Genomic DNA, 13,874 nt, shown 5'->3' on the forward strand with positions numbered 1-13,874 from the left:
AAGGACTTCAAAATAAGCTCCAGTGAGTGGAAACCTGCCGTATTTTATTTTAACAGCTTGCAATGCAAAGCCTTTTTTGCTGTCCTTCATACTGAACTGGCAAAACTGCTCCCTTACGTGTGAGTACATTCCTCCTCAATAAAACTTAGGCTGCCAAACAAACAAACACTAGGAAGAACTCAAGTGATAAAATATGCTTTAAATTCAAATGTCTCTTCAGATTTCTTCGCAATACCATTACTTTTCTCTGAAGCTGACTGCAGTCATATCTCAGGAACAAGTAGGGTGATGTTAATAGAAATAGATTTAAAATTTTTATTAAAGTTAATGTTTAAAATTAAATATACACAAGTTAAGAGGGAAGGTACTGTACATCTGGGGTCAGGCTTGAGTTAGGAGGGATTACAGGTATCGGTTGCAAGGATGAAGAAATACATACATATCACATAACCAGCATAGACCCACATTGAAGTGCAAGAGTTTTTAAAGTGTCAGTGGATAAGTGGGCTCGGGTACGCCACCCATGGAATATATAAGGAGTCCAAGTCAGTATTGGTGTAGCGAATAAGTACATGGGTGGGGTGCGTCCCTTGGTTCGTCAGGAAAGGAAGTGGGTTATTTCCCTGGTCGGCGGTCTCAATTACTCAATGTGGTATTGACTGTGTCCTGTGACGTGTTCCATATAAATGTCTCTGGACCACCTGATGGTGTCGGACACCATGAGCTGTCTCAGGAGCCGGGCGTAGCATCGACCGACTCCACATGCTCTCAGAACCGTCTCGTTGTGGGGGTCCCACGAGCCCAGGGCTCCCACAATCAGGGTGTGTATCTGGACCTCATAGCCTTGGGCTCTCAGGGTCTCGGCCAGCGGGGTGTACTTCAACACCTTCCATGCTCGGGCCTCGTGGAAGGCCGGTGACCTGTTTTCAAATGGCACCGTGACGTCTACCATGAGGACCTTCTTCTTTTCTGTGTCTGTCACGACGATGTTGGGTCGCAGTCTGCTGTCTGTCCCGGGGATGGCCGAGTCGAGGGTGATCTTCCCCAGGGATGGTGGGATGGCTTTCACCAGCCGGTTCTGGATGGCGTTGTAGCGGTGCTGCCGGATATAGTTCTAATTAGTTAATATGGCTAAGTCTAGTAAGAATTTCAACATTTAACTGTATAAAGAATTGCAACCAAGTCCACTCACCACTAGGTGTCCCCTTGTGGCCAGGTATGACATCACAGCTGTCACTAGATTAACAGCCCTTGCCGATAGTCACTCCATCACTATGGCAGTTTCTCTGCCTGGTAACTCAGGCCTCCAGGCAGGTCACCATCTTTATTCCATCCCTAAGAGTCCACAACTGTTCTTAACAGAAACAAAAAAGCCTTTCTGGGGCTCTTCTGCAGCCAGTCATCAGTTAAGCCTACTGAACCCCTGCTAGGCTCTGCCACCATTGCAAAGGGCTTGTACACAACCTCGTTGGGGCCAGTAGGGGAACCCAGTCGCACCCTTGACTGCACTCCAGCCCAGGGCCCTGTATTGCTCAGCTAGGTCTGCTCCTTTACCCATATTGCAGTTTTTCCAGGGCTACTTCCTACCTCACCTCGTTACTTCCCCTCTGGGTCTCAGAGTCTCCTCCCTGCCGGGAGAGCTTGCTTTACTCAGTCTTTTACAGCTTCCTTTCCTGCTCTGAGCTTTTCCCTAGATTCAGGACCCTGTAAGAGCCTTCTTACTCCCAGCCTAACTTTTTTTTCTCTCCAGCTCTTTCACTAAAGAGTCTCTATCAACAATTAACCCTGGATCCTTTTATGCAGGAGTCACGTGACTCCTTACAGGTGGGGCTCATCCTGTAATCAAGGTTGGCTTAGGCCGAGGCTCTCTGTGCCAAGGCCAGGACACCCTGTTAAATGAATCATAATGTTTACATTTCATCTTAGTTACAGGAACGAGATTTTTAATGAGAAATTGAGGTCCATACTTGCACACAATACAGTAAGTTCAGTTCAAAGCATAGAATATTGAACGTCCACTTTTCTGTCAGTCCATATGAAAGGAATATGTTAGTTCTATCAAACTAAAAACTTTCTACAAGCAGAGGATCTGATCCAGAGCCTACTGAAGTCAACGGAAAGACTCCCTTTAACTTCAATGGGCTTTGGATCAGACCCAAAGAGAATTACATTCAAACTGTGAAGCCATGGTCTCCTTTCTCTCTTTCTTTCAATATACAGAAGACCATCAATGATTAAAGTGGGGGAGGTTCAGAAGATGCTAGACATCTAAGGGTGGGGCTTTTTGCTTTTTTGTTATTTAAGTATAATTTCTTACTTTGTAATAAATATTTTTGTATTAAGGAATGGGAATTGGCCAAAGCTTCATATCTGACTTCAAAATTCAGTTCCCATGGAATGAACTTCCGCTAATGTTACTTTGGGGAAAACCAGCCCTTTTATGCTCTGATGCAATGAGCTCACACTGGCTGCTTTCGGGTGTGCTACCCTTAAACAAGAAATATGAGAAAAGAAAAAGATAGAACTATTACTTAGGCAGTATGTTGGGAGTGGCTGCTAGTTGACTGGCCAGTAAAACGGAAGGGTTATCTAAATATCCTCCTGAGTGATATTGCATTTCTATAGCACTTTCCATCAGAGGCACTCCCAGCACTTTACAACTTTACTGAATTAAGGCTTGCTACGCCCTTATTAGATAACTATTACCAGGCTTGAGCTGGCAAGACATCTCTATACAAAACTTTCCATGGGCTCAATGAGATTTCCTCAGACGGAGCTGGCAGCACAGTACCCAGAATCTAAGTTTTACAGATGGGGAAACTGAGGAACAAAAAGTCAAATCCAGGTCCCATAGACTCATAGACTCATAGACTTTAAGGTCAGAAGGGACCATTATGATCATCTGGTCTGACCCCCTGCATGATGCAGGCCACAAAGCCGTCCCTACCCTTTCCCTTGACTCTGCTGTTGAAGTCCCCAAATCCTGTGGCTTAGAGACTTCAATTGGCAGAGAATCCTCCAGCTAGTGATCCCTGCCCCATGCTGCGGAGGAAGGCGAAAAACCTCCAGGGCCTCTGCCAATCTACCCTGGAGGAAAATTCCTTCCCGACCCCAAATATGGCGATCATTAAAACCCGAGCATGTAGGCAAGAGTCTCCAGCCTGACCCTTGTTAGCCATTATACTGTTTACTTGCCATTTTGATCAATAGCAAAATTCACATTGACTCCAGAGTCACCTAAATCCAGCACAGAGATGAAGATCAACATTTTCAAATGGCTCAGCTAATTTTGGAGTGGCTCCACTTTTTGGTGCTCAACGTGAAGCACCTACAGCCTGATTTAGGGTGACCAGATGTCCCGATTTTATAGGGACAGTACTGATTTTTGGGTCTTTTTCTTACACAGGCTCCTATTACCCCTCACCCCCGTCCCAATTTTTCACATTTGCTGTCTGGTCACCCTAGCCTGATTCCCAAAGGTGCTGAGCACTCACAACTCCCATTGACTTTATTTGGGGTTGAGGGTACTCAGCACTTCCGAAAATCAGGCCAAGGTATCTCAAGTTGGGCACCCAAATGGCCGTTTTTGCCTAAGCACTTTGCCCATTGTCATGGTCAGCTGAGAAAAGAATTCAGCTCTCCTGACACTCAGACCTGTGGTTTAACTGCTGCCCAGTTTTGTAGATAACTACAATGATTGGAGGGATGGGAGAGGAAGGATTTCCATACAAGATGAAATTTAAAGGAGTCTAAGTAATTTGTTCAGGGAGCAAAATAACAGCTAGTATAAAGACAGCCAGATGGGTATGACTATTTACACTGTCCCATAACAGAACAGCAAGAGGAATTAATCAATGGAATTACAGGGTATTTAAAATAGAACAAAGGAAATGCCTATTATGCAACATGTAATTAACTTCCGGAACCCACTGCCACAAATATTTAACGGAACACACTTCTAAGCACAGTTCTATAAATAATAGGGTACAAACTGTCTTAATAAGAGGGATATTCTATCTGTAACAATGACCTCAACAACAGCAACAATAATTATTAGTAAATTGTTATGATTATTGCTGGAAGAAGTTAAAATCAGTGTGGGTAGGGAAAGGACTGTGTGCCCGAGCCTTTGCCAGTTTATGTAAGCACACACAAGCACTTTACATGCCTTTTCTGACCCCTGGGACTCAACTAGAATCCTCCTTCATGGTTCTAGTTACAGAAGGTTTGCAAAGTGATCTCTTCATAGGTACTGGGGGAAACCAGAACAGGAATGGCCGAATTCCTCCTTTAGCTACTGCTGCTGGGCAAGCGTTTTTCTGATGAGCAAACATGCAGTGCTTCCTTGAATTTGGCCTATTTTTTAAAGCAATGAACAGATTGCTCTGATATTGTTTCTTTCATGGGAAGCAAACCAGAGTCATCTTTGTTGGAACTGGAGCTGCTCTGTAATAATTTATGAATGCTGTGTGTTCATCTGTTTTTGGGGATGTTTACAGTATGAATATTTTGGTTTAGTAGGGGCTGTAAGGAAAAACAACCAGAAAGAGAAGCGAAATTACTCAAGATAAGTCACTTCTCTGCAGCCACTTGAATGTTGTTAAGAAAAGACCCAGGAGTACTCGAGATCAAAAGAACTATAGCAGTTTAAAAAGGGATTTTTTTCTCCAGAGAGAGGGGAGTTGTATGGGGGAGTTAATCGGAGGAAGCAGACTGAGAGTCAGGCACCCATTGGGATATCTGAAGAAATTAGGCCTACCTAGCTTACTATCAGAGGCTGATATGCCTTTAGATACAATAGACACATGTGTAGGCTGTTTGAGAGACAAGGTGGGTGAGGTGTATCTTTTATTGGACCAACTTCTGAAGTTGGTACAATACAAGATATTACCTCACCCACCTTGTCTCTCTAATATCCTGGAACCAACACAGCTACAACAACACTTCAAACAATGAAGACTGTTTGTTATTTTAAAATCCTTTTTCCTCTTATGCTTTTGTCCTACTGCAAAATAACAATACTTATGTTTAATAAGGCTGTCTGGACACTATATTCACCATTGGTCAGAGATTCCTGAAGGGAAGAATTGCAGGCATCGAACCCAGTTGGACCTGCTGGATAAACACAGTTGGTACACTGGGTGTGGTAGCCCAGGGCCCAGTCTAAGAATGGGAGAATCATGGTATTCCACCCTAGGAAAGGTAAAGGCATGAGCGCTAACATGGGAGGAGGTAGACTCAGAGAGCCCAGGGACAGAGGTGTAGCTAGCCCTGTATTTGTGATGGTTTCATAGCCAAGGGCTCACAATTAGTATCATTTCACCAACTCCTCTCTTGCTTCTGTGCAATAATATTATCTGCAGCTGAGGTTCACCTAAAATATCTTGAGAGGAAACAAATTCTTTTCTGTATCTTGCAGAACCAGATGAGCTTAGGCCAGAGGGATGACACTGTTTGGGCCTTCCCTTCTTTGCTGTGTTGGAGCAGGCTCCGATAAATATCCAAATCCTGAAATTAAAAGCTTGTGAAGAAAGACTGTTGGATAGAAATTTACTCATGACAAGTGTGCGTGCGAGTGTAATGATTCTTATGACGCGGTTTGGGAAGGCCACAGATAACCATTTCTGAATGAATCACCGAAAGATACTAAAAGCAAAGCTCACTGAACACTCCAAACCTGGTAAGGATCTGGAAACTAGTGCTTAAGAAGAAGAGGACATGGTTAGAAAGGATCTTGTCCACACATGGTGCTGAACCATTCAAAGGCCCAACTGCCCCATCTCCATTGCCAGAACTCCTCCAGCTCTGGTCTGCTTCCAAATCAGCTTGGCAATTGATTCTCTTGACTACAGAGTTGTAGTTAGAAGCAACATTTTCATGCCAAAACTCATTTTCTTGTGCTAAACTAGATGAAAAATGAAAGTTGGACCAACAGCCCATGTGATGTTGGCCTGATGGATTATCTGCGGTTGTCTGACAGCTGACAACAAATACTTTTTTAGTAATTGACAGTGTGAAGATGCTCAGAGGTTTGGACAGGAGAGAAGTTTGGTATTGCCTTTGAAGCTATTGAAAAAATCTTCTGTGCTCTATCCTGGAATTTAATTCTGGCTTTGGAAGTGTTTATCATATGGTAAAGCATAGTTTTCAGAGAAACTACAGATTTCTTCAGAAATCTAAAAGCTAGGTGCCTTTTACTGGTTCATAGGGGACCCTGAGGTTCAGTGGTTGTGGCAGTGGGGCTGGAATAAGGGTTCCACCTTCTGCTCCTTGCTTTACCACTCCTCGCTGTGAACGGTGAGTCTGTTGTCCTGCAAAGCCCTACAGGGGGAAATGAAACATAGGCACAACTTATGGCAGCCTGGACGCTGTGCCAGAGGCTGAAGCTTCCCTATAACTACTGAATAGGAACAGCATAAGGAACACCTCTAATCCCTCCCTGCACTGGAGCCTGCCCAAGCATGGGGATGAATCTGGCTCAGAGAGCTTGATTCTCCACTGCCCTGCACCTTGTGTAGCCGTTTAAACCCATGGAAAGTGAAATGTTACCATGATGTTTTACCTCCAATTTCACTTGCTTTCCATAGGGGTAAATGGCTTCACCAAGGTGCCAAGCAGCGAGGAACGAATCCCAAAAGACGAAGATTCCTGTCAGAGCAGGATTTGACATTGGGGTTTTAAAGGTGCCACTTGCCAACACGTCTTACATAATTATTATTTATTTTACAGCTTATACAAAAGACCTTTTTCTTTTCTAAAACATGACTTCAGTGTAAAGTAGAATCAGCCACCAGATTCACTCTGCAGAAGGATCAGGTACACCTCATCAGGCTCAGAACTATTTCTTTGTTTTCATAGATCAAATTTGCCCTGAAAAAAATCTTGAGTTATAAATGACAGAAAGACACATTTGGGAAATAAATATGCTTGAAGGGGAAGAGTTTTTTATATTTTATATTTTATTTTTAATTATTATTATTATTATTATTATTATTATTCAAAGTACGTCTTATCAACAATGTTACAAACCCTGATGGGAATGAAGAATAAATCAAGAAAGAGAAGCAAGGGGAGGAAGATCACACTGACAGCCATTTATCATCGCTTTTCAGTATGCTAGATGGCTATTTTCCTGGCATGTCGCATGTTCTCGGTGCCATTTGGAAAAAGCACCAAATAAGGTAAAGCTGCAAAGACAAAGAACACAAATTCTCAAGAGGAAAATACTTAGACAGAGAGCAACTCTCCTGTAATGTTTCCCAGCAGACATTACAAATGTATTACATTTTGAAAGTGCAATGCCCAGTGTGACAAAGTGTGATGCCCAAATGCTGTGATCTGTCAAGAGAAACTCCCAGATGCTTCATCACTGGAAGAGATCTATGGCTTTTCACACGAAGCAATGATCTTGCTGGCCTTTCATGTATGTAAAATTCAGAAAGAAAGCCAGGCCTCGTATCAGCTCTTCACACAACCAGTCCATTCATCAAGAACTTGGCTGACCTATGAAAGCCTTTTAATCATAGACACAGGTCAGGCTGCAGAAAGTGGCACAGCAATGAATGTTTCATGCAAATAAATCTCTCACCATCAGCCACCATACATCTGGCCATCTCTCATCCTGATTCATTACAGCAAAACATGGTTCTCTCTGACTGGAAAATTTAAGAAGCTCCCATGCTGGATTAACTGCTCTAAGAGAAAGGGGAGCATTGGCTGGTTTAAAGGATGACTAGCGGCATACTGAGCTTTTCCTCTGTAAGTACATGGGTTCAACTCCTGCCCAAGTCAGGAGAGTGAAAGATGTTACCATTCTCTGGAAGCAAATGAATCTCTCACCTTGCCAAGGTAACTTAGTGCAGTTCCCATTGAACAAGTGTCCACATAACAAAAACTACCAACGTGTTTGGCACAAATTGGCCCTCTTCTTGGCAAGCTGAGCAGAGAATAAGGGCAAGCAGTGAAACTGAATTACTCCCTTACCCAACAGTATCTCACTACCAGGTCTGGGCTGGGTCATACTGGTGGGAAAGTACAACCTGGTGCTTGCCTGTATTTGTTCCATGGTTAAACAGAGGAGTTAAGTCTCCAGGATTATCAATCTGTCACTTCACATCACCACTTAATTAACCAAATTTGGGGTTAAACTGGTTCAGAGGGCTCAGATCTCCATTCTGGTCCCTCTACTCAGCCAAAATTATCTTGATCTCTGCTTATGGGATGTCTTGCCAGTCGCCACTACAACAGAATCTCTCTCATCCATTCCTTCAAACTGCATTTTCCTTTCTTTCAGTAGATAGATGTTCATTCTACTTTTTTAATGCTTAGAAAGCACTTTAAGATCTTCAGATGAAAGTTGCTATACAAGTGCAACAAGTATTGTTAAACCCAATCTTGAGTTCCTTGGAATTCGATAGACCTGAATCATAACTAGGCTCTGTAGTTATGTACTGCTAGCTAAGATGAAAAGGGCTCCCAGCATGCATTTATAAACTTAGGATATAGGCAATGACCACCTGTATGCTGTTGGCTTTATAGGCTGAATCAGATCTCTTTTTAATGTTGGCAAAGACAAAAGGAAGTTGCAAGAATGGCTGATCTCATGAGATTCACCTCAGAGCTTTTCAGCAACTTCAAACCTGACCCTTAGCTTGGATTTGACTTCAAATTTGAATTCTGAATCCCAAGCTAACCCTACTCCAGATCCAGATCAGATCTGGCTTGATCAGCCCATCTCTATTTAAACTGATATTGTGCAGCAACTACATTCTGAACTGGACGTTAAAAAGGGAGGGAACACATGCTGTAAGAGTCTATAATTAAACTAGATGCCATTTAATTTCCACAGAAATGTCTGACTGTGGGAAAGAATATTTGCCCCTGAAATGGATGACGTTGGATTAATAACATCAAGCTGTACATGCTAGCTCAACATGCCTGTGCTCTTTTTTTGGAAGTCATCAATGCTGTCGTATGGCCAATGTGAGACATAAAAAAATGGGCAGGCCTTGCTCTGACTGCAGAGACTCTCTGAGTAAGAGAAAGACATCACCAAATGTGTGCTAAAACACTAGCATATTATTTTTCACAAAACAGCACTGTTATTAATTATGACAACTAGCAAACTCTGGGTGGGAACTGGTTTTCGTTGGCAGTACTCAGTGTAAAAATGAAAATAAAAACCACCCAAAAACAAAAAAACAAGGTTGGGGTGGAGGGGTGATGAAAAATGAAAGAGAGTTGGTCTGACAGACACTTTGTAGCCTTGAAAGTGAAAACCCAAATGGTCTGAAGACGGAGGCTTTTCATTCAAGTGAAATATCAATTACCAGGATTTTCTTCTTATCCTGCTCAAAGTAAAGTTGTAAAATTTCTCATATTCACTGGTTTCAAGGTATGCTACTATCTTTTCAGATACAGATTGATTGGCATGTGCAGCTAAATCCAAGTACATGCTGTTTGAACTCTGGCCAAATTCACTTCCAAGAGACTGGCTTTTCAATCTTGAACAAATTATGACTCAGTGAACTTTTATGCTGTAGCAAATCTATGTTTTCTGGTGAAGGATATTGGAAGGTTGTTTACACACAGCTGCAACTCCAGCCAAACTTCTCCCTCCCCACCCTCTAGAACATCCTAACCCTTTTCAGGAGAGTTTTGCTCTGGGTATACATTGAACTATTACATACAATGAGAATGCCTTTCTAGTGGTCCCCTCTAATGCACACAGAGAAACCGCTGTAGATGTTAGCTGATCCATTTAGTCTACTTGGCTCCCTGGCCTGATTGATGACTATATTGATTGCTTAATTAGTACTAAACTCAGGAAACAGAACAGGAACAAACAAGGAAGAGGATGTAATAAATGTTTCTTCCAGTCATAAAGAGAAGTAATAAATGGAGATGAAGAAAGAGCTGAGATATGGAGGACACTTGGATATCTGATAGACACAGTCTCTCTTCTATACTTTGTAGACAGCTTTATCACATGGAGATAGACTTAGGCTCTAGCAGGCTTGCTGGATACAAAGATGAACACATCAAGGAAAGGCTTCAGGATGGAGTAACAACTTATGATGTAACTGACAGAAAGTGAAAGTTTGAAACTAAGGCTCAAACATCTTAGCATAGTTGAAAAGGTATCTGGATAGTCACTGCTGGAGCCTTTGAAAAGTGGTGTACAAAATTGTTGGGGGAAAGGAAAGAAAGGAACTCTCTTTCTCAAAGAGCAAACAAGGCCCAGAAAATGGCACCCCATGAAGTAAGGGAACCAGGTCATGGAAGATCAAGGGGTGATTTGAATAAGGAAGGGAGACTGAGTTTTCTTCAATGGTCTTTCTGAGTGCATTGGACAGGGAGTGACATGGGAGCTGAGGAGAATGCTGCTACACTGGTACTGAGAATACTGGTATAGTGAACATTTTTTCAAGCCCCAAATACATATGCATCCCAATCTGTACTCCCACAACCTCTTACTTTGTACTCTAGTCTAACAGCTTTCATTTTATTCTATTTGATTATCTAAGCCTAATTCTATTCTTACCAGTCTCTCATTTTCTCTTTTCTTCTCTTATGTTCTTGGATCACTTCTCTTTCATTCCACTTTTTCTCTCAATCTGCTATTCCTTGTATTCTCTAAGAATCATTTCAGTTCTATGTTTAATTTATCTTTTAATATACAAGAATAAATTAGTCCCTTGAGGCATTTCCGGGATTTAGAAACATCAACATTCTTTTCACTTATTCTTAAAGCACTTTACAAACATTAATTAATCCTCACAACAATCTTGTGAGCTAATTAAATATTCTTATTTTACAAATGGAGAAATGGAGGTAGAGAGGTTTACTGACTTATCCAAAGCCTTGTTTGTTCCTGTTATGTTTCCTGAGGGAACTAGATTCCTGGCTCCCAGTCCTGCACTCAACCTTGTTCTCATTTGTAAGTTAACAATCCTATCTGCCAAGCCTTAGATGTAGGAAAAATACACAAAATGATCACTGCAGGACACAAAATGAAATGGATTAATTTCTTCAGACACAAATACAATTTCTGCAACTTCTGTTTCAGTATTTTGTATGTCTGATGTAAATAATTTGCAACAGATTAAGTGAGATAGTACCAGGTCTTTATGAGCTGGATGTAAATATGGGATAACTGCCAATCGCAGGTATTACCAACAGAGAATAACAGAGAATTGAGAAAGGGGATTCAACATCCAAATGTAAAAACTGATTTCTTCTATTTATTTATTACCAGAAGAAGAATTACATGTAATTTATAGGTAAAAGCAAAAATTGTGAAGGGAAACATTTTTGCCATGAGAGCAGATATACAGGGACATTTCCAGCTCCGATATCTATGATTAAACCTCTGCTCCTTCCTGAATTTTCTCTGCTTTATTTTTCTTTATGCAAATAAGTGATAAGAAATCTCTCATTATTTGGCAGCAGAAATGAACAGAAAACCAGGTAGTCGTCTAAAAATTAAGAAATGTGGGCTGGTGGGGGTTTGCAAGAGATTTGAAATAGCGGAAATAATAAAATCAGGGAATAGTGGCCAAAAGCAAATGAGCTATTCAATAAGAGACAGGTTCACAGCACATTGAAGTCAGATCATCAACAGGAATGGGAGAAAGGAGTATAATGCAGTAATACACTAGAACTTCACTCAAAACTCAGCTCTATATGATTGTTTCTCAGTGTCTGAAAATGCTCAGGAATCCTTTTGTTTTTCTTTATTTTCCATTTATTAAGAAGTTTTGATCTTTTAGGTTTCAGCTGAAACCAGAAACAGAAATGTCAAAATGCCACAAGATGCCTGTTCCTGAAATGTTTATGACCCAGTAGGAAGCAGAAAATGCCTGAACTTGGTCAAGAGAACCCAGTCTCATGAGATTTCCTACTCAATTGTACATACCAACCATATAAGCCTCAGAGCAGCATCCTAACTCTTAGGTACTTCTGCAAATTAACTTTTGATGGTCGTCCATTGTTAGACAAGGTGGAAACACAGCCTGGGAAGTGGTCAAGAAAATGTAAGTGGAAATGGAGCAGGGTAGAAGATCTAGGAAGTCATTTGATGTATCCATCTGACTGTCTGCTTCTGTATCCCTTTTCAGTTGCCTCTGCATCCTATGTTTATTGTGGGCTTTAGAATGTACTCTTGAACCTTCTATGTATCATATTTTTAAAAATGTCCTTCTCTGTCATCAGTGTTGAGAAAAAGCCAGAACTGGGCTCTGCTGTTCAGAAACGGAAATCCTAAGTCTTACACCAATAATGTGAAGAAGTCATTTCTGGACAGATTGTCTTTCTGGCTATTCTACCGAAAATATCAGGCTCTATCGCATTATCTAAAATGACAGTGGCTATCCAGTTTAAAAAGAAGTGCGTCCTTCAGGGCTAAGGTCACTTAACATCATATCACCCAGGGTAGCACCTTATATCATTCAGTCGATCTTATTGGTCTGGTGACAAGATGCCAGATTCCATAATTCCAGCTGTCTAGGACAGAGGAGTCCAAGCATCCTTTGGAGGTGACACATAGGCTAACCGAAGGGAGTCAGTAGAAATAACAGCTGTTTTAATTCACAATTTCTATTCCCATTTGTGATCATCTCAGTCAGTCAGTCAGCCCTGAGCTCTGTACTTCATCATGTTGGGTTACAAATCATATTATCTATCACACACATTTTAATCATCATGACACAATATAATTCAGGAGAGCAGAAAGAAGATTTTTAAAAATAACATATTCTTTGACCTTTTTCTTTAAAATACTTAAAGTGTAATAGTATCACAATTGCATATAAAATATCAAGTATTTGATATTTGTACAAATATGCTCTCTTTTTCCATAATAAGGAATAATTTCAAATGACAAATATAACTTCTGCTATATTGTTTGGGGGAACTTCTTCACCATGAAAATGTAACTCATTTTTCCCCTCTTTTCTCCTTATCACTTGGTGCAATAACCAAATAAACTATCTGATCAGTTGGCCCACAATCTGCTAAACTATTTCCAAGAAGCACTGAGACATCCACCAAATCAACAGATGTAATTATACTTTGATCTTGTATTCCAGTTCCTCTAAGAAAAGTTGAATGACATTAAGAAAGAAGGTCCCATCTCACCAATTTTAACATCCATAACGCTTAATATTGGCTATAGAACTGCTTGTCTTTGACTAGCTACATTAAGCGATGTTTTACTTAAGCTCCATCTCTTTAGAAATTTTTCTTGAGTGTCATAATTTGGCACTAATGAATTACATCTCATGGATTTTTTTAAATTTTCTTAATCCCATTTTCATAAGTACCAAGAAAGATTTTAGCTACTATTATTATCTTAAATACATATCTTACTTTAGACTCAATCCACTCTACAATATTGACTCATAAAATTCAATAAAAGTTGTTTTTACATTAAATTGGACCTGAACTATATATTTTATTTGAGCAGATCAACATTTTCTGGGTTTTGAATTTTGATAGAAAATTTTCATTTTTTTTTTGGTCAGCTCTATATTTTATGCTGTCTAATTATTTGGATCCAGTACAAATCCAATGTTTGAAATGCCCAAAATATGTTTAAGTAGTTTGTTGTCTGACCATCTCATCTATAACAGAGATTTGAACAATTAACTGTCTTCTCTTTTGAATTACAGAGGTATAGAAAAATAGATCATCATTTTCCACTGAAATACCTCCCCGGAAAAGAGTACGTTAGAATATTGTATTTGTCCCAATCTCACTTTCAATGCTCTCAATTTTGATTTTTCAATTTCTTTTGAAATAACTTTTAAAAAAATTTTGATTTCTACTGCTGTAACATTCTGGCTACTGAAACATTCTACCCACAGGCAGCAAAA

Source organism: Chrysemys picta, chromosome 8, assembly GCF_011386835.1.
Source record: "Chrysemys picta bellii isolate R12L10 chromosome 8, ASM1138683v2, whole genome shotgun sequence".
In the NCBI taxonomy this organism is placed as follows: domain Eukaryota; kingdom Metazoa; phylum Chordata; order Testudines; family Emydidae; genus Chrysemys; species Chrysemys picta.